Source organism: Scyliorhinus canicula, chromosome 9 (genome assembly GCF_902713615.1).
Source record: "Scyliorhinus canicula chromosome 9, sScyCan1.1, whole genome shotgun sequence".
In the NCBI taxonomy this organism is placed as follows: Eukaryota; Metazoa; Chordata; class Chondrichthyes; order Carcharhiniformes; family Scyliorhinidae; genus Scyliorhinus; species Scyliorhinus canicula.
In genome coordinates, this window is record NC_052154.1 from 49,470,492 (window position 1) to 49,493,157 (window position 22,666).

Sequence of the window (22,666 nt, forward strand, 5' to 3'; positions counted from 1 at the left end):
TGTGTGTTGTTGGAGCTGCACTCAGAATCACAGAATCCTTACAATGCAGAAGGAAGCCATTCGGCCCATCGAGTCTGTACCGACCCTTCGAATGAGCATTCTGCCCATTTTCAAGTGTTCACCCGTACCTATCACTGTAATCCCATAACCTAACCTGCACATCCCTGGAACTAAGGGTAATTTAGCATGGCCAATCCACCCAACCCACACATCTTTGGATTGTGGGAAGAAACCAGAGCACACGGAGGAAACCCATGCAGACACAGGGAGAATGTACAAACTGTAGCCACCGAAGTTGGCCATTCCCTGAATACAAAATGGAGGAACGCAAAGCATATAGGATAAAATGGACAATGTTTGCAGCGCCAGCAGGCTGCACCTAGCAGGTGTGGATTCTGTCTGCTAAGAAAGCAGACAGAACCGAAACGAACATTCCGCATACTAATGAGGCAATCTCCGGGATAGTTTACATGTTAATGAAACAATTCCAGAGACAATGGACACAAATGGGGAAGCAACTGCAACATTGTAAAGGATACCAGACACCCAGGCACCAGCAAGGTTTGAAAACAAAGAGCCTGAAGGCCCGCCCAGTAGCTAAGGAACAGCCTCAGTATTGGGGGGATTCAAACATATCGATTGGGAAGAGACCCAATCGATTCCAAGCAGGTAAGGGAGTCCGCCCAAAGGGGCGCGGATCCCTGGGACCTATAAAAGAGAGGTCCCACACATGGTTCATTCTTCTTGTCCAGCCCTCCTCTCTCCTTGACCAGCACTCCTCCGTGGACCAGCACCTCGATCAGCTTTTGCCAAGAAGACCTTGAACGAGAGAGAGGAGAGGGTTCGGACAGCAGCCGCCAGCAAGTAAGTGTCTCACAACGATCGCTACCAGAGATAGACACTCCTGACCCCTTTTAACTTATACTAACCTGAAGTCTGCAGACCATAGCAGAGCAAGAGGCCTTGTTCCCTGACCTGGCAGTTCCTTTGAGATAAGTATTAGTTTATTTAGCGGTAGGAATAGCTTAATTCTTTTAGCGTGTGCATTATTATAATTGTAGTATAATAAACTCAGTTGTTTGAACTTACTAATTGGTGTATGGTTTTATTGCTTTGAACTTCACCTTGAACTTGTGGTGGTATCTTAACGATACCTGGCGACTCCAGAGCTAAGTAAAGAAACAGAGCCAAATTGAGTGTTAAGCACACTCACCCAGAACGACCAACAACACTCCACACAGACAGTAACCCGAGGCCGATGGGAGTATTCCATTGTTCTCCTGACTTGTACCTTGTAGATAATAGACAGCTTTTGGGGAGTCAGGAGATGAGACACTCGTTAAAGAATACCAAGCCTCTGATTACCTTTTCTAGCCATAATATTTATATGGCTGGTCTAGTTCAGTCAGGATAATGCCAGGATGTTGATAGTAGAGGGTAGTAGACGTAATACAATTGAATCTCAAGGGAAGTTGGTTAGATTATCTCTTGTTGGAGATGATCATTGCCTGGCACTTCTGTGGCACGACCGTTACTTGCAATTTATCAGCCCAAGCCTGAGTGTTGTCCAGATCCTGCTGTATATAGACACAGACTGCTTCAGTTTCTGAGGAGTACAACTGTGTCAGGCTCTTTCTGATTAGTCTGTGGGGCATATTTCCCAACTTGGACACTGGAGCCCAAATTCCGGTGAGGGTGACTTAGCAAGATTGACCAGATCGAGATCGCCCAAGTTTTAACCCAAGCATCGTTGTCATGGTTGTCATCTGTCCCTCAATTCGAGAGTAACACCTACACGAGGTCACCAGTTTCTGCCATGGATCTTGATGTGCCTGCAAAAGCTGATTCGCGACTTGCAGAGCTTTGGTCACATGGGGAAGGATGTCCCACTGGATAGTGGGATCCAAAAGACAGGATGTGCTTTATTTTCTTTCCATCTCTGCTGCACTCTGCCTCATTATTAAGACATTGTGACCGCAAGCATAATGCAGCTAGATGGACAAATTATCACCATTCTGAACGATTGGTAGCAAGCTCCTCCCAGTCATTGTCAATTCTGCTGCACTTCATGGAAAGCTTCAGCGTTGTCCTCATCCTTCCCTGGAACAGTGGCAATTTGAGTTGAGAAAACAGGACCTGGCTGGGGAGATGGTTTTCGGTCATTCGGTCACAGTGTCTAGCCGAACCAAGTTGATTTTGCAGGAATTTTGTCTGAATGCATGTGGAGATGGCTTCAAGAATGACACTGTGGTGCTCCCATTAAATTTGGAGGATGCAGCAGAGGCATTGCTGATGGAATTTCTCCAGCCCTCTTACGTTTCTTTGATTGACAATCCAGGTCTCACTGCAGTACAGGAGCTTGGAAATGACAAGTGCTTGGAGCAAGGACCTTTGTTGACTTGTGGAGGTCTTTGTTGTCAAACCCTCTCTGCCCTAGTTTATGCTGTGGCTCATAGGGCCATCCATTTTTTTAAAAATGCTTGGTAGAAATTGTTCACAAATGACTGACTCTGTGAGGAACTTAGTGGGTATTAGGAGAAAAATACATAACATGACACTGGGGTCATATACAGACCAAATTAGATGGAGTAGCAAGCTTCCTTCCCTTAGGGACAGCAATGAACTAGTGACTACTATTTAACCCTTAACATACAGTGCACATTGATTAAATTCTTATCTCATACACACAACAATCACTGGTTTGCCACGTTTACTGAGGCCTCCACCTTAGTAATAAAAGACACAAATCCAAGTCTCAATTTCTGGTATATAATGAGTTCAAATCTCAGCCATGAACTGTTATGAAATTTCAAAATACATTGGAGCAAACAAAATATCAAAAGGGTGTCACCCTCTCGGCTATTCTCAAAACAACAGATAATTCAAACAATAATGTATTAGCGGAGGCCTACTGGAAGGCCGTGCACCCTAGCTGGACATAATGAACACGCCAAAGAGTAAATCAGTGAAAAGGCAAAGAAATGCTTGTTTTTTGAATTTCAGCAACTCAACCTAGTGTTCAAAATATCAACTTAAAACTAATTAACTACAATGTCCAGACTTGCATGTCATGACACAAAAACAGAATTAACTTGGGCAGTATATTGAGACACTCAGGAGGCACAACAGAAGTCACTGACTACTGTCCAATATCTACCCTTCTCATAACTTCTATAGTCCAAAGGAAATTTTCAATTGGCCCAATGGATACATTCTTTCAAAACTAAAGGACTGTTCATTGATCTCACACTATCTTTCTGCCTTCTGTAAAACCACACAAATGAAATTGCAATGGTGTGGTGTATATAGTGTGAGCACAAATCGATAAGCATATTAGTCATTATTTCAAACTTGGTCAAACCCACTTAACCATGTTTCGGTTTCTAATAAATTCCTTAGTAATAATATTTCACTAAATATTAATTGACATCTTCCATACTTTATGGGACAGTGCCAAATAATTGTTGGATCGAAAATCCCTCCCATGAAGGTTAGGAGTTCCTCAGGGATTCATTATTGGTCACTTTGTTCTTCCAACAGGAAATGATTTACGGCAGTGCCCTTGTACATCTAAATCATAATGTATGTCGCTAACATTGTGCTCCATTTACTTCGCCCAGTTTACAGAATTGCTTTCTGAAGTTTTACTGCATAATGCATTACGTGTTGCTAATTTTTTGGAAAATTCTTTCTCTGGTCAAAAATCACAGGTATGATTCCCATTTGATTGATAAAGTATATAAAAATAAATATGTACCAATCTGAAATGTATTTTGCAGATTAATGTGTTATTTGCATTTTAAAATAATCGATCCCCAAGATTTGGTGATTCAGTAATGAACATTGGTAAGTTATTTTTCAATTCATAATAACTTCCCTTTCAAACTGTCCCAATCATGTGAACATTTTCGAAATCTACTTCCATATTTGTTGAGTGCTTTTTAATTTGAAGAGAATAGTGTTAAAAAGGAAATTTTTACATTGATGGACAGAAAATAAGGTTCAGAAAAAAATAACCTTTTTTCAAATATTTCTAGGTTCATTTGTGCAATAATTCTGAAGATATCTAACCAGCAGGCAAGTAACATTTCCCCTAGAATTAGGGAAATCATTTACCTTTAATTACAATTAAATGTATTGCAGCTGCCAGCCACCAATTCCATCCAGTTTGCTGCACTTTTATTGAAATCAATGTCTATCTCTAGGTTAAGTAATAATTAATTGTGCAAGGATTAATAAAATGCCCAACCTACTTTAAATCGAAACATTGAATCGCCAACACATTGCTGTGATTTTCAAAAACTCTTGTCGTAGGATCAGGAAGAAATTAACATTTTTGATTGTTAAGCATAGTTTGAAATACTTCTGAATTAATATGCACAATCACCATTATTGTGTCATAACAGCGATGAGATACTTTGCTAAAGTAAATTATGACTATATGAGCCACAGCATCAGAAAATATAGAGGTCAGATTGGTGTTAGGTACAGAGAAAAGCATAAAGTCTGGTTTAGATTAGCCATGGAGATGTCAATTAGAAACAACCTTTTCCATTTTCTTTCATAGATATTAAAATTAAATGGATCCAGGCTAGAGTGAATAGAAGGGAGGTTTTGTTTTTAATTTCCTGCTTAAATGAAACCCCAATTTGCTGCTCTTTTTGTAAATCTAACAAAAAATATATACACTGACTTCATAAATTTATGTCTGCAGCACAAAACATGGAACAAATATTTTAAGTACAATCTTCTCCAGGTAAGTATTCAGCATTAGAGAGGATGCCATTACAGTGAAATTCAAACACAAAATACTCAGCAAGTTTGGCAACATCAGTGGAGAGAGAAACGGAATTAACATTTCAGGTTGATGACATTTTTTCCAGAACTGACATAATTTATCAACTTTAAACATTAACTTCTGTTTCTCTCCCCATGATACGCCTGACCTGCTGAGTATATCTAGCATTTTCTGTTTGAAGTTCATACTTCCAGCATCTTTGAGTATTTTGTTTTTGTTATTTGTAACAAATATCCTACGGAGCCACTCAGTAGTCATCATGACATTGGCCAAGTTTGTCCCAATGGAACGGACAATATCGATTGTTGGAACACTTCAATTAGAAGGAGGAAGTTTAGTGTAAATGTAAAATTTAGCTTACTGCCCATTTTGCTGTACTTTCATACATTTGCCAATACGGTGCTGTTAAACCAGATAGTCATGACATTAATTGCTATACATGAGGGACCCCGCGGTGCCCAGAAATAAGGCTGCAAATCCAACCTGTAGTCTGATGTTCACCCACATTCCTGTTCTCTAGCAGTGGACAGAGATCCACTTCTGGTTTTGTTTTAATTTGCATGTTTCAAAAGTATAATTTTCAGAAGCATTATTTATTTATTGGAACAGAGTTTCTATGCCAACCTCGTTTCAGAGCTGGGATTTTTTGGTAAAATTAAGATAAGATGCTAACTTGTTTGTGTTGTAAGGCACAGTCGTACAAATTATAGAAAGATATTTTTTCAATCAAGCCATTATGCAAATGTAAATTAAGAATAGTAGATGACAATATACTCTCTATTATACATTTCACAGAGATTTTATTCATTGCAGATTGGGTGACTGTGTGGAATTTGCATGTTCTCCCCGTGTCTGTATGGGTTTCAGCTGGGTGCTCCGGTTTCATCCCACAGTCCAAAGATGTGCAGGTTAGGTGGATTGGACATGCTAAATTGCCCCTTATGGTGAGATTACAGGGTGGGAGATAGGGCCTAGGTAGGGTGGCCTTTCAAAGGGTCAGGCAGACTTTGATGGGCTCTTTATGTACTTTAGGGATTCTATGATTCATCTCAGTACCAGCATTAACAAGAGTATGCTAAATTGCCCGTAGTGTCCTAAAAAGTAAGGTTAAGGGGGGTTTGTTGGGTTACGGGTATAAGGTGGATACGTGGATTTGAGTAGGGTGATCATTGCTCGGCACAACATCGAGGGCCGAAGGGCCTGTTCTGTGCTGTACTGTTCTATGTTCTATGCTCTATGTATTTTATTCAGTGATGTGTGACATAAGTTCTGAATGATTATCTCATTCTTAAAAAAATTTTTGATATGCTTCAATAATTGTGACACTACTCCCCTGATATTCATATATTACCAATCCTAAAAGGTCACATGAAGACACAGCATTTTGCCTTCCAATACAATGGATTCTGGTTTGCAGTTCGCTATATAACTACTTCCTGATTTCAATCATCATTAGGAACATTCTACAACATTTACTAGTGGCTGGTTCAAGAGCCAAAGTGGCAGCAAGAGGAGAGAATAACGTTTTAGGCAAGAATAGATAATAATAATAATTGCTTATTGTCACAAGTAGGCTTCAATGAAGTTACTGTGAAAAGCCCATAGTCACCACATTCCGGCGCCTGTTCAGGGATCCATGGCATATTGGGATAGAAGAACTTATAAAATAGGAGAATGAAAACAAAGACGGAATTCATCAGCCTTCTCTGAGGTTGTAACGAAGCATAATTACTCACTTACCAAAAATAGTCCCGGACACTTGTTTGTAGTTACTGACCACTTGCATTGCTCCTCCATAATAGGGTAGTCAACCTTTGGCTCCAAGAACTATGATGCAATGTGTTCTTGTACTCTATTTGGAATGGGTTATTTTCAGGACTGGTGACTCGTTTGTGAATAAAGCGTCAATCAAAACTCCATGATCTTTTTGGCAACAGCTGCTTTCGGTACATACAAAGGATTGGAACATGGAAGTAAATTTGTTTTGCATCCCTGTGGCTTTGCGCTATGTATCTAAACAAAGGCTTGGATTCTTCTACTTACAGAACAAGACTCAGACGAACTCTACAATAATACCACTACTGATATTTATTAATCAGTTTGATGTCTGTACCAACTCACAGCTAGATTTTTCTTGCTTTATTCCATTCATATGCTACTGTTATTTCAGGCTTAGAGCCCGGATCAATCATATAAAAATGTGAAAAATCTCCCTGTTACAATCCCCCTTGGAAATGTAGTGTGTTCTGAGAATAAGATGGGATTTGATGTCCATCTGTGCAAATGATCCAGATTTATCACCTCATCTGTGCTAACTTTGAGGCGGTATTACACAAAATGTTGCCTACATCCATGAATCGGGTTCCGTTCCTCAATATATCTTTCTCATAGACCCAAAAAGTGCATAGCATTGCAAACAAAATCAGGTTACATATTGAGAGAAATACAGGTACAAAATGAGCTGAATTTTAAACAAAGTTTGGTATTATTTTCCAAAAGTGAGTGGACAATCAGGGATTAACAAAATTCATAAAACTGACATTTTGAGTCGGATAAATCAGTATGTTAATTACGAACATACTTCTTGGTAATTTGAATGCATAAAATGTATGGACACCACAAAGCCATGTATAAATCATGGAATTTACAGTGCTGAAGGAGGCCATTCAGCACATCGAGTCTGCAGCGGCACTTGGAAAGAGCACCCCATTTAAGCCCACACTTTCAACCTATCCCCTTAACCCAGTAACCCCACCTAACCTTCTTAAACACTAATAGCAATTTAGCATGGCCAATCCACCTAACTTGCACATCTTTGGACTGTGGAAGGAAACCGGAGCACCCGGAGGAAACCCTTGCAGACACGAGGAGAACATGCAGACTCCATACAGACAGTGACACAAGCCGGGAATCGAACCCGGGACCCTGGAGCTGTGAAGCAACTGTGCTAACCACAGTGCTACCGTGCTGCCCCTCAATGTGCCTCAATTTAATCTATACACCCAAATGTCATAGTACCACAGAATTTATCCCTCCACCAGCAATACAAAAGATAGCAATTAAGTGTTTCAGCCTCACACGTATAACTGGTATCTTTCAAACTCTTGATGACACTATTACTTTATAATCACTCAAGACACCATTCAACAGTGCCTGCGTGTGAAAATGGACCCCAGCCACAGTTCTGGATCTGCTGAAATTTTTAAGAGTGAATGCAAAAAAAAGACCAGAAGGGCTTTGACTATTGGAAAAATGGAGATGAAGGCACTTAGTTTCAGCAGTGGGAGTGGGGAGATAAAACTACACATGAACAGTGGCTGGAGAGGAAATCTCAATAACGGACTAAATCCAGGGTTACAAGCTTGGCACTGGGACAACTGGAATACTGAGGTTGAACGCCACACGGTTCAGCCTGAACAGGCGGTCAGTCACATTAATAAGTCAGATCCAGAGGCATATCAGAACTGGCAATGATCAAAACAGGTACAACATTTCTAGTTTGGTGGGGAGAGTGAAAGCTGATCTGGCAAGGTAGGATGGTCTCCCTATGTCACTGGAGGGTTGGGTACAGGTGGTTAAAATTAACATGTTGCCGCGATTTCTGTTTATTTTCAAATGTCTGCCGATTTTCCTGACAAAGGCATTTTTTAGAAAGATTGAAGGAATGAGTACCTCGCGCATATGGGGAGGGAAGGTGGCCAGAGTTAGAAAGGTGCTGCTACAGAGGGGAAGGCAGGCAGGGGGTTTGGGTCTTCTGAACCTGATGTATTACTGCTGGGCAGCGAATATGGAGAAGGTGCGGAGCTGGGACAGAGGGGTTGATTCCCAGTGGGTCAGAATGGAGGAGAGTTTGTGTAGGGGGGGTCGGGATTGAAGGCGCTAGCAACAGCGCCACTCCAGATAGCCCCGGGGAAGTACTCAGGGAGTCCGGTAATAGTAGCTGCATTGAGAATTTGGAGGCAGTTTCGCCAATATTGAGTTCTTTACCCATCTGTCTGGCCTCAATAAAACTCAAGAGGGATTTGTAGGTATAGTATTATTTATTTTTAAACAACTTGCAAGGCTGACCCGCTCCACAGAGATTCAAAACACAGGCAGTCTTCTGAAGCCCCAGAACCGAGTGAGATCGGAGACAAAGAAATCTCTGCAAATATCATTCAAATGGCATCAAGTTTCACATACAAGATTCCCATAGGTCATCCTATACACCTCCTGACCTGGCCATATATCCTGATTGGCTCACTTCGCATTCCTCAACCCTGGGCTTCTTGTTACCCAGCATCCTTTTCACCACCCTGCACGAGGCTCCCCTCCCCCCTTCCTGGCCATGCTTTCTGAATCCCTTTGTCCTTTGTCTGTGAGCTCACTACCATCAGACTGGCTCACATCTACATTATTCTAACTAATAATCCTATTTTATATCACATTCATTTGTTCAATTCCTCAAAGGGGGAACCGTAGGCTTCAACCAGGGAAATAGGACGGAAAGTTTCGGAAATGGGAGGAGAAGGGGATTAAGACGCTAAAAGATTTGTTTCTTAGGGGTCGGTTTGCAGGATTGAAGGAGCTGGAAGCGAAATATGGGCTGGAGCAGGGGGAAATGTTTAGATACATGCAGATTCAATATTTTGCCAGAAACGAGATACAGAGCTTCCCGGTGGAGCCGGCCTCTATATTGCTGGAGAAGGTGCTGACAACAGGGGGGATGAAGAAGGGGGTAGTGTTGACAGTTTACGAGGCTATTTTGGAAGAGGAGAAGGCGCAAAGAAGGTGAAAAGGGATCAAAGCAAAGTGGGCGGAAGAGTTGGGAGAGGATATGGAGGAGGGGTTCTGGTGTGAGGTGCTCCGGAGAGTAAATGCCTCCAACTTGTGCGCGAGGTTGGGGCTGATACAGCTGAAGGTGTGAAGGTGGTATACAGAGAACACCTCACGCGGGCGAGGATGAGCCGATTCTTTGAAGGAGTAGAAGATGTGTGTGAGCGTTGCGGGGAGGGGGGGGGGGGGGCGCAAATCACATTCATATGTTTTGGTCCTGTCCAAAGCTGTAGGATTACTGGAAGGAGGTGTTTAGGGTAATCTCTAAAGTGGTGCACGTGAAACTGGATCCGGGCCCCCGGGAGGCCATATTCGGGGTGTCAGACCAGCCAGGGTTGGAAACGGGTGCAGAGGCAGATGTTGTAGCCTTTGCCTCGTTGATCGCCCGAAGACGGATCCTGTTGGGATGGAGAGCAACCTCTCCACCCTGTGCCCTGGCGGGGGGGACCTGCTGGAATTCTTGACTTTTGAGAAGGTTAAGTTTGAACTGAGGGGAAGTGATGCAACCATCGGGAGTAGAAGTAAACTGTGGCTTTAATCAACTTAGAACAGTGCCTGTCTGTGACTGTTCCAATACTGAGAACTGCCTACAGGTCAACTGCTCTTTATACATCCCTTCAAGGGGAGGAACCATGGGCGAAGCCCATACATGCCCCGACATGTTCCCCTATGGATAATGCCATACAATGGCCTATAGGAGGAGCCCACAAGGGCAACAGCATAGCACAGATACAAATACAAGGGCAACAGCACAGATACAAATACAATGGTGGATTATTGGCATAATATATTCATCACATTCACCTCCTGTTAAAAAAATGAAGTCCGGCAGGGGTGACGGGTTCATAAGTTCAGCCGGTCCGGGGCACGAATTGTGCCCTGTGATCGCCGAAGCTCTGGCGTTGTTGCTGGCCCGGGTGTCAAACTCATCCGTGCTGGCATCGGTAGTGAGGGCGCCGGTGTGGGTACAGACGTGGACTCCGGGAGCGTCTCTTCTGGAGCATCATTCCTGTGGATTGGTGAAGGGGGGATGGCGGGCGGGAGCGAGTGCGGGAGCCATATAGGGGTGGGGGCGCTGGTCATGGTAGGTTGGGCGGGATATGGTGGAGGGGCGGTGGTGGTGGTAGAACCGGCGGGCGCCAGGTCTTGGAGGGAGACCGTATCCTGTCGGCCATCGGGTGTTCGATATAAGCGTACTGGAGGTTGGAGTGTTGGAGCTGGTCCCTGTCTACCAGAGGATCGGACTTGTGGCTCCTGATGTGCTTTCTGAGTAGGACTGGCCCTGGTGTCTTCAGCCAGGACGGAAGCAAGGCCCCTGAGGTGGATCTTCTAGGGAAAACAAATAGGCGGTCACGAGGAGTCTGGTTTGTGGCCGTGCAAAGTAGGGACCTAATAGAGTGGAGCGCATCGGGGAGGACCTCCTGCCAGTGAGAAACTGGGAGACCGTCGCATCCAAACCGTTGCGTTCTCCCTCTCCACCTGCCCGTTTCCCCTGGGGTTATAATTGGTAGTCCTGCTCGAGATGATGCTCTACCTGAGCAGGTACTGACGCAATTCGTCGCTCATGAACGACGAGCCCCGGTCACTGTGGACATAATTGGGGAAACCAAACAGGGTGAAGACACTATGTAGGGCTTTAATGACGCTGGACGTGGTCATGTCGGGGCAAGGGATTGCAAAGAGGAAGCGGGAGAACTGATCAGTAATATTGAGAAAATATATATTGCAGTTATTGGAGGGGAGGGGCCAGTTGAAATCGATACTGAGGCGCTCAAAGGGCCGGGATACCTTTACCAGGTGGGCCTTATCTGGTCGATAGAAGTGCGGTTTACACTCCGCACAGATCTGGCAGTCCCTGGTCATGGCTCTGACCTCTTCGGTGGAGTAGGGCAGGTTGCGGGCCTTGATATAGTGGATAAGCCGGGTGGCAGAGGTCATCGTGGATAGCCCGTAGTCAGTCATCTTGCGCCCTGGCGCATGTGCCGCGGGACAGGGCATCTGGGGGCTCGTTGAGCTTCTCAGGATGATATACTATATCGTAATTATAAGTGGAGAGTTCGATCCTCCAGCTCAAGATTTTATCGTTCTTGATTTTGCCCCGCTGCGTATTGTCGAACATGAAGGCTACCGATCGTTGGTCGGTGACGAGGGTAAACCTCCTACCAGCGAGGTGGTGCCTCCAGTGCCGTACGGCTTCCACGATGGCTTGGGCCTCCTTCTCGACTGAGGAGTGCCGAATTTCAGAGGTGGTGAGGGTGCGCGAAAAAAACGCTACCGGTCTGCCTGCTTGATTGAGGATAGCGGCGAGAGCGACCTCTGATGCGTCGCTCTCCACCTGGAAGGGGACGGACTCATCCACCGCACGCATTGCAGCTTTGGCTATGTCTGCCTTGATGCAGCTGAAGGCCTGGCTGGCCTCAGTTGCCAGTGGGAAGATGATGGCCTTGATTAGTTGGCGGGCTTTGTCCGCATAGTTGGGGACCCACTGGGTATAATATGAAAAGAACCCGAGGCACCTCTTCAGGGCCTTGGGGCAGTGGGGCAGGGGAAGTTGCAGGAGGGGGCGCATACGGTCAATGTCGGGTCCTCGAACCCCGTTTTCCATGACGTAGCCGAGGATGGCTAGTCTGGTTGTGTGGAAAACGCATTTCTCCTTGTTGTACGTGAGGTTTAGAGTCTGGGCGGTTTGGAGAAATCTGTGGAGGTTGGCGTCGTGGTTCTGCTGATCATGGCCACTGATGGTGACATTGTCCAAGTACAGAAATGTGGCCTGCAGCCCGTACTGTTCCACCATTCGGTCCATTGCTCTTTGGAACACCGAAACCCCGTTCATGACGCCAAAGGGGACCCGGAGGAAGTGGAAAAGGCGGCCGTCTGCCTCAAAAGCCGTGTAGTGGCGGTCCTCCGGGCGGATTGGGAGCTGGTGGTATGCAGACTTCAGATCCACCGTGGAGAACACCCGGTAGTGTGCGGTCTGGTTTACCATGTCTGCAATCCGGGGAAGGGGGTACGCATCGTGTTGCGTATACCGGTTTATGGTTTGGCTGTAATCAACAACCATCCGGTTCTTTTACCCGGTCTTGACGACCACCACCTGAGCTCTCCAGGGCCTATTGCTGGCCTCGATGACTCCCTCCCACAAGAGTCGCTGGACCTCGGACCTGATAAAAGTCCTGTCCTGTCTGCTGTACCGCCTGCTTCTGGGAGCGACTGATTTGCAGTGAGGTTTGCGAAGAGTGGGGGAGGGTCGACTTTTAGGGTCACAAGGCTGCATATGGTGAGTGGGGGTAGGGGCCCCCCGAACTTCAAGGTTAAGCTCCTGAGGTTGCATTGGTAATCTAGTCCCAATAGGTGAGGAGCGCAGAGGTCTGGGAGCACATATAATTTAAAATTGGCGTACTCGGCGCCCTGTATTGCTAAGGTTGTGATAATGCACCCTTGGATTTTCACCGAGTGCGACCCAGAGGCGAGGGAGATGGTTTGGTGCGCCGGGAAAATTGTGAGCACGCAGCGTCTTACCATGTCCGGGTGAATGAAGCTCTCTGTGCTCCCAGAGTCGGAAAGGCAAGGCGTCTCGTGCCCGTTTACCCGGACAGTCATCATAGAGCTCCGGAGGTGCTTGGGTCGCGACTGGTCCAGGGTGACCGGACTGAGTTGTGGGTAGCCGGCGTGGTCGGAGGTGCTGGGGCGGCTCCACGATGGCTGCCCTTGTTGATCAAATGCGTCGAGCGGCGTAGCAGATGGGAGCCAAGATGCCGGCCCCCGTTGGTCAAGCGTGGCGGGCGGTGAGGAAGATGGCACCCAAGATGGTGGCCCCATGGATCTCACGTGGCCGGCCGCGTGGGGGAGAATGGCCAAGATGGTGGCCCTCGTGAGTCGCACGTGCTGTGAGGGCTGGAAGATGGCTGCCCCCACGGATAGCACGAGGCTGATGACGTGTCTGCAGGGGGCGGAGTCGACAGACACGCTGCCACACTGCGGGGTCTGCGGGCTTGTGAGTCTGAGGATCGGGCCTGTGAGTTATAGTTCTTGGACCTGGCCAGGCAAACTTTGGCGAAATGTCCTTTTCTCCCACAGCTGCTGCAGTTCACGTTACGGGCCGGGCAGTGCTGCCGGGGGGTGTTGGGACTGGCCACAGAAATAGCAGGGTAGCCCCCCATGATGGGCGGGCGGCTGCGTGGCACAGGCCTGGGGTAGTCTTTGGTTGGGGGTCCACGAGGAAGTCGCATTAAGGCTCTGGAATGCTACTTCCAGAGAGGAGGCTAGCTTTACCGTCTGATCCAGGTCCAGGGCCCCCTTTTCAAGTAGGCGCTGTCTCACATAGTTGAACCAGACTCCCGCCACGTAGACGTCTCAGAAGGCCAGTTCCATATGTTGCCTGGCCGTAACGGCCTGGTAGTTGCAGCTGCGTGCGAGGACTTTGAGGTCGCGTAGGTAGTCTTCTAGCAATTCCCCGGGACGCTGCTGGCGAGTGGTGAGGATGTGTTGTGCGCAGACCTCGTTCATGGGCCGTACATCGAGGCGTTCGAGTATCACGAGGGCGTCTGCGTAGTAGGAGGCCTCGTCGAGTTGAACAGAGATTCGATGGCTCACCCGTGCGTGGAGGAAGCTCAGCTTCTGTTCGTCGGTGACTGAAGGCGTGGAGAAGGCTGTGAGATAGGCCTTGAAGCAGCGGAGCCAGTGGAATAAAAATGTTTTCACCTCCGCGGCCTGCGGGTCGAGTTCCAGTCAGTCAGGTTTGAGGGCCGATTCCATAGTTGCGTTTAAGTTGATTAAATTAATGCGACCATCAATTCTCCCGAGACGGGAGTAGAAGTAAACTGTGGCTTTAATCAACTTAGAACAGTGCCTACCTGCGACTGATCCAATACTGAGAACCGCCTACAGGTCAACTGCTCTTTATTCCTCCCTACAAGGGGAGGAGCCATGGGTGGAGCCCATACATGCCCCAACATGTTCCCCTATGGATAATGCCATACAATGGCCTATAAGAGGAGCCCACAAGGGCAACAGCATAGCACAGATACAAATACAAGGGCAACAGCACAGATTCAAATACAATGGTGGTTTATTGGCATAATACATTCACCACAGGAAGTATGAAGGGGTTCTGCAATTCATGGGCATTATTCATTATGCACTTTCTTTTTTTATATAAATTTAGTGTACCCAATTATTTTTTTCCAATTAAGGGGCAATTTAGCATGGCCAATCCACCTACCCTGCACATTTTTGGATTGTGGGGGCGAAACCCCGAAAACACAGGGAGAATGTGCAAACTCCACACGGTCAGTGACCTAGAGCGGGATCGAACCTGGGACCTCGGCGCCATGAGGCTGCAGGGCTAACCCACTGCGCCACTGTGCTGCCCCATTATGCACTTACAAGAATTGGATAACATCAAACATTAGTGGTGGAGTTGGTGGGAGGGGGACTGTGTGTGTTAATGGTGACTATGGGTGATTACTGATTCCTTTTTGTTATTTGTTTACGTTAACATGTGGACAGTTGTTTGGGGGTTGGTGGGAGGATAGGATTGTTGTTGTTGATATGAGGATTGACATTATATTCATTACTGATTATTGTTTATTGTTGGTGTGTGCAAATTTGGGAGAAAACGTGAAAAAGGTGGAGAATAAAAATATATATTTTTTTAAAGTAATACTTGCAACTACACCTAATTATGGTTGGTTATGAATTCAAACATGTTACAATTCTGAGCTCAGTATCCTGGTCCTTTGTGATACCAAATACTCATTACAAACCACCAGTTTTTATACATTACCCTTACTCTGTGATAATCCTACATTACATAAATTATAAAAAAACTTAACACAACTCCATAAAAGTGAAACTTAAATGACAATGTATGTTAATAACTTTAACTTTCCTTAATTAGTTTTTTTTACTGTGAGCTTAAATTATACTTCTGAATAGTTTTGGTCTTGTTCCTTGGCTATCAAGTGAAACCTTTAATTATTCTTTCTGTGTCATTTGTAACAATTAAAAAGATGGTGTATGGCCAGATATGTTATATTCCAATCAATTGCTGTCCGCACTGTTAACAAATGATTCAAGTTGTCTGAAACTTATGAATCAGCATGCTACGGCATATCTTGTGACTTCATTCTGAAACTGACTATTGCTCCAAAATGCTATTTGAAATTGACTTGCACTTTCCTGTTTAAACAGGCAAAAGGCTCACAGTTAACATCACAATAATATACAGATGAATCAATAGCAATATAACATTAATAGATTTTATAAACACTCCTTTCTCCAAAATATTCCTTTTTTGTAATAAAGTTAGACTACCTAATTATTTTTTTCAAATTAAGAGACAATTTAGTGTTGCCAATCCACCTAACCTCCATATCTTTGGGTTGTGGTGTTGAGACCTACGCAAACACGGTGAGAATGTGCAAACTTCACACAAACAGTGACCCGGGGCTGGGATCGAACTCGGATCCTCAGTGCCGTGAGACAGCAGTGCTAACTACTGTGCCACCATGCCACCCTCCTTTCTCCAAAATATGCTGAGCAAAATCCTATGAAAAAATGTTAAACTAATGTGTTGACTTATGTGTACTACAGTATCTGTAAGCTGCACTGCAGCAACTAGCAATGACTCCTTCAACAGCACCTTCCAAATCTGGCACCTCTACAACCTAGAACAATGGTAACATGTGCATGGGAACACTATCACCTCCAAGCTCCCTTCCAAATTGTGCACCATCAGGAAATATCATCATTCCTTCATCGTCACCCAAAATCTTGGAACCCTCTACTGAACAGTACTGAGGGTATATCTTTACCAAACTGCAGCAGTTCCAGAAGGACAATAATGGATGGCAGTAAATGCTTGTTTGTAATGCTCACATCCATGAAGAAATTAATTAATTAAAAATGCTTAACAAACAACAAAGGATGAAAGCATTATTATTTCACTTGTGAATTTGGCCGTGCATCCATTTGCAACCTGGCTTCGTTTCAGTTATATGACCAGTTAAAACCTTTGTAGCTCATCTCTGTGCCAGAAGTAAATAGAAAGAAAAGTCTTAACTGCAGCCATCAAAAAGGGGTGATTGAGTTTTTGAAGTAAGGCAATAAACTAAACAAGAATTACATAGAGAACAGTAAGAGGGTAATGTTACAGACAGGCAAAGTTTTAATTTAACTTGATTTCTCCTCTCAGCACCCTTCTACAAACAGAAAGATGTTTTGATCATGATTTCCCTTTTATAAGGGATAACATATTTTTCCCAGCTCTTCAGTTTTGGTGTGATCTAATTCTCTATTAATAACCCACAGCAAACTTGGGTTAGGATGAAATTAGTGAGTTTGTCTATTTGCACACACTCAAACATGAAAGGAGAGTAGCAATATGGATTTCTTTTCATTCATATGATAAAGGTGGGATAGAGAAAATAAAGAGGTACAGGGAAAAGACCACAGACAAAGTACGTTTCACGTGAGTCCAGAGTGAAAGTCCAATGGCGTATTCCTTCACAGAATCAAAAGGCTGAAGACTAATGCCGAATAATTCACTCTTCCAGAAGAGATGACTTACATGATGGGACAGGTACATAGACGTGAATTATTCTTGTAGGTGCTGGTGCAGAAGTTCCACTAGAAATATTATAGATGGGGAACCAGGTCATTAAACCTGGGCAGAGCCTGTTTTCTAAGCTGCAGCTTGTTAGATGTAAAATGGCAGTCTGAGCTTTGGAGTTCCACAAGGTAATCTTCTTACAGGTTCCAGTAGCTTGTGTGCACGTGTGTGTGTGCACATGAGGTTGGCGGGTAGGGGCGGGGGGGTGTGGGGGGGAATCATGTGACTCCTGCCTCTTCCTTTGGTTTTGATAAGGGATCTATATTCCTTCGGAGTCTATATCCTTTAATTTTAATTCTTGAGATTGGTATTATTTCAAACATGAATAATTTTTTAAGAGTTTTGCTATAACCCCCACCCGATAGATCTCCCCGTTGGGCTCACAGAGTATGAGCTCCCACGCTGAGGGGAAGGGGCCCAGTAACGGGCTTGTTAATTCCCAGAGATAAAAGCCCGCCAGGGAAGGAACCAGCAGCTCAGAGTGGTCCCAGCTGGGACTTGGACTGTTACTTTGTTATTGTATTTCCAAGCAGAGTAGGAACTAAACTAATTTTTGACTCTCCTTTTCATGATTGCTCATTGACTACAATAGGTTTCAGGGTAATTTGTCCTATCAGACTGGTCATCTCCATTGGCTGAGTCTGGCATTTACGTGTAGGCCTTTGTACGATCCCCTTGTGCAAGGGTCCTTCCTGTTTATTCTCTGTTTATTCCCCTTTTATTTTTGCCGTTGCATTTTTGATCCATGGATGATTTGTGGACCTGTGCCTTTAAGGCAGCCTGTGCCTTTAATTCAAACAGAAGGATCTAGAAGGCTGAGCTGTTTTGATGATTACATGGTTTGATCGATTTGGCTTGGTGGCCAATTAATGGGCCTGAAATGCTGTGCTCTGCCTGGTAATGGGTGGTGATTGGATCTTATTCCATTGAAATGGTTCAGAGGCTTAAGGAGTTTTAAGTTTCATTTTGGGAAGTAGGGAGGTAAGAGTTCCAGCCAAATCCTCTCCAGAAAGCTGTTGCTAACTCTCTTCCAAAAGATCCAGCTAAACTCTTTTCAGAAGGCCACTATGAGGGCTGACCATCTCTCCGCTTATGTCTGTGTGCCATTCTTTTGAAATTGCAAAGGCTTTAAGTCAAAGAATGAGCTGAAAGGTTTGATGTGCAATAAAGTGTCTATCCAGAAAGATATAAGCCTGAATGTGAGCCTGGAGCTGAAGGCCCAGTTTGTTAAAAACTAAAGTGATTCCCTAGAATGCCTGCAGCCTGTGAGTCCTGATTTTACTGGCCTGCGGGGAGTCTGAATGAATGACTTTGCAGAAAGGATTATTACCAGCTCTAAACTAGAAACTTTAATCAGTAAGTGTTCTACAGAGTCACCATTTGAAGCAAACACTCTTATCTTTTGACTTTCACCCTTATTGGTTTTACCCATTTCCACTCTTCTGTGTTTGTACGTCTTATCTGTGGGTAGAGGGTGGGGCAGTTAAAAGGGGGTAGTAGATTAGTTTGTTGTTATCCAGTTATATTTACTAAATATTTCATCATTATTCTTGTTAGAAGTAAATGGTAATTGTGTTTCTACTTACAAACCTGGTGACTGTGATTATTGGGCTGCTAAGGGCCAAAGTCTTTGGGAATGTTTAGAAGAATTATTGGTTAATTCACTTGCATTGTGACTCCAGGGCACATAGATCTGGAATTGACCGCAGACTTACCCAGGGTGGCTTCGATTTGATCTCTGCAGGCATGGGGTCATTAGTGTCTCTTTAAAGATAATGAGATGTCAGCTTCTCTGAATGCCAGAACATTCCTTTTGTTTGAGTCATTGCTTCAGTCATTTTAAAGCCTTTGTCCTTTTTTTTATTTATTTATAATTTAGCAATGATGCTATATATTAAAAGTAAGATTGTGGTTTTAGTCCCCTGACAATAACTATAAATACAAAATGTCTACCTGGTGGAACCATCTACAATCTATCATTTAAAAATCTCAATTAATCTGAAATCAGATTATAGCCATTCCAATCAGTCCTAAACACTTAATCGGCTCTGACAGTGGTATTCCTAATCAAAGCATAATTGTAACCTGGTATGAAGTACTTATATCACTGAAGTAAGCACCATGGACAACATTTGATTCAGTTCTGCAATGAGATCGTCCAAATAGATCTTGAATCATAATAATTGCTCAGTGATTAGTCAAATTTAATTGTCAATATTTAGTTTCAAAATTCACTTACTGTAGGTGTTGTATGAAGATATGTGCTATTATCCCTTGGATTTAAAAAAAAATGCAGATGGATCCAGATTAAATTGTAAGAGAATGGGGTGGGGTGAGGGGGGTGAGAATGAGTTCACGTTTGGTGGATGTTTCTGAATATAGGCAGCGGCAACTTCAATAGTGTACAGAACAATCAAGATTGCATGTTCAAGGGCAATGGATAAGAGAAGGGCCATAGTGAATGAGTTACTAAAATGTTTGTTACCAGCATGTTGGGGCCAGTTAGCTTAGTTGGCTAGATGACTAGCATGTGGTTTTGAATTGTATGGGTTTGTTACCCGATCTGCCTGAGGTATCCTTGAGATTTGCCTGCTTGACTGTCCCTTTGTCAAAGCTAAAAGGCAGAGAAAGTGGGAGCTACTTAGACTGTAGCGTGGGGAATGAAAAATGAGTCATAGCCACAGAAACCAATGGAAAAGAGTGCTAATAGCCACAGAAGCCAACGGAACAGAGTGCTAAAGGCAGTCTCCAGAGAGAACAAAAGGTGTGAAAGGCCAGACATGAGAGAATCTAAGATCAGAGGGTAAACTGCGACAGATTTAGATGTGGGGGAGGGGGGACATGGGTGGGAGAGAAGGGAAAGGGATAGCAAAAGGGGGATAAGATGGGGGATATATATATGAAGAAAGACAAAATAGAAATAAATGGCTAAAGTGAAGTGGAATGAAAACAAAGGGGTCGAGGTGGGGTAGAGCTAATCATCTGAAGTTGTTGAATTCGATGTTGAGAGGGGAAGGCTGCAGCATGCCTAACCGGAAGATGAGATGTTGTTCCTCCAGTTTGCATTGAGCTTCACTGTAACATTGTAGCAGGCCAAGGACAGACATGTGGGAATGGGAGCAGGGTATTGTGTTAGAATGGCAAGCAACGGGATGGTCAGGGTCCTGAATGCATACAGACCAAAGGTGCTCAACAAAGCAATCACCCAGTCTGCGTTTGGTCTTTCCGATCTTTTGGAGACCACATTGGGAGCATTGAATGGGAGCAGTTTTTGCCTGTCCTTTCTCACCTTTACTTTCCCCTTCCCCCTCCCGCCACATCTACATCTGTCACAGCTTAACCTCTGATATTAGTTTCTCTGCTGTCTGGCCTTTCACACCTTTTGTTCTCTCTGAGGACTGCCATTAGCACTCTTTTCCCTTGGTTTCTGTGGCTATGACCCATACTTCATTCCCCCATGCTACAGTATAAATATCTCCCACTTTCTGTGTCTTTTAGCTTTGCAAAGGGTCATCTGGACTCGAACTGTTAGCTCTTTTCTCTCCCTACAAATGCTACCAGACCTGCTGAGATTTTCCAGCATTTTCTATTTTGGTTTCAGATTCCAGCATCCGCAGTAATTTGCTTTTATCAAGTGCTATCCTTTATTGTGCAAAGAATTGGGCAGGCCACATCTGGAATAGTGTCCAGTTTTGATCGCTTCAAATATTGAAATTATATCATGCCAGATTCAAATGAAGCAGTTGGTCTTCTATGGGAGGAAAGCAGGAACAGGTACTGAGTTGGATGGTCAGTCATGAGCATAATGAATGGAGGAGCAGGTCCGAATGGGCCAAATTGCCTACGCCTGCTCCTATTTTCTATGTCACTATGTCTCGCTTGACCCTCCTTGCCATACATCAGATTAGCCAATTAATTCAGTTTTGACCTATTTTTTAATTTCAGTTTGTTTCCCTTCCTATCCTCTAGTATTGACTCATGACGGGTATTGTTTCATGGATCTAAACCACCCTGCTAATATACATATCCTGATGTTCATTGTAACCAATTGTTAAGGACAAATCACCTTTTAGCTACCTTGTTGCAGTTTTTTGATGGAGTGACAGAGAGGGTAAATGAGGTTAATTAATATGGCATATATGGACTTCCAAAAGGTATTTGATAAAGTGTCTCACTACCTACGTGAGCAAGGTTAAAGCTCAGGGAATAAAAATGATCATAGTAACATGGATATAAAATTGGTCAAGTGACAGGAAACAGTGAATAGTGGTGAATGGTTGTTTTTTAGACTGGAAGAAAGCTTATAGTGAGTTCCACAGGGGTCAGTGTTAAGACCACTGTTCTTAATGACTTAGGGCAAAGAGCAGGAGATGGCTATTCAACCCTTTGCACTGGTACCACCAGTCAATAAGATCATGGTTTATCTGGTTGTGTATCAATTTCACTTTATCTCCCCATAACCCCTGACTCACTTGTCTATGGAAAATCTGTCCATCTCTGCCTTGAATCAATTTAATTATCCAGACTCCACTGCTTTCTGGGGAAGAGATTTCCACATACAAATTAATTCTACATACTGCTTGAGTAAAAGAAAATTCCACTCATCTCCATCTTAAACAGGAGATCTCTTATTTTTAAACTATGTCTGCTTGCTCTAGACTCACCCACAAGAGCAGCCATCTCCCTGTATCCACCCAATCCTGCTCCTATGTTTCAATAAGATCACCTCTCATTCTTCTAAACTCCAATGGGTAAAGGCCCAAGCTGTCCAATCTTGAGAAAAGCAAATTACTGTGGATGCTGGAATCTGGATGCTCATCTTTCATTCTCACTCCACAGTATAAATATTTCCCACTTTCTCTGTCTGTTAGCTTTGACAAAGAGTCATCGGACTTGAAACGTTAGCTCTTTTCTCTCCCTACAGATGCTGCCAGACTTGCTGAGATTTTCCAGCATTTTCCCTTTCGAAGCTGTCCAATCTTTCTCCACATGAGAAGTCCCTCACCTCAGGAATGAGTCAATTGAACCTCCTCTGAACTGCTTCTAAGCTGTTATATATATTTTTCAAATAAGGAGATGAAAACTGTCTATAATATTCCAGATGTGGTCTCACAAATGCCCTGTACAGCTGCAGTAAAACTCTCCTACTTTTATATTCCATTCCCCTTGCAATAAATGCTTACATTCCATTTGTCTTCCTAATCACTTGCTGTACCTGCATATTGACCATTGACCTTTTGTATTTCATGTACCAGACCCCTCTGTACCACAAGGTTCTGCAATCTCTCTCCATTTATGCCCTATACGTAATTTCAAAATTTGCAGATGACACAAAAACTTGGACATATTGTGATACATGAGGAAGATAGTGTTAAGTTTAAAAAAGGAATTAGTTTGGTGGAATGGGTGGATAAGTGGCAGATGAAATTTAATTCGGGGGA

At 44.1% G+C, this 22,666-nt stretch overlaps 1 protein-coding gene across 1 annotated transcript in view; it reads right to left on the reverse strand.

Moving 5' to 3' along the window:
• The window catches only part of LOC119971301, a 692,274-nt gene extending 673,313 nt beyond the window's left edge, over positions 1-18,961 (reverse strand). Inside the window, exon 1 of the mRNA XM_038806664.1 lies at positions 18,941-18,961. The gene's annotated coding sequence lies outside the window, so the exon portion shown is untranslated. The remainder of the gene's footprint in view (positions 1-18,940) is intronic.
• Positions 18,962-22,666: the final 3,705 nt, after the last annotated feature.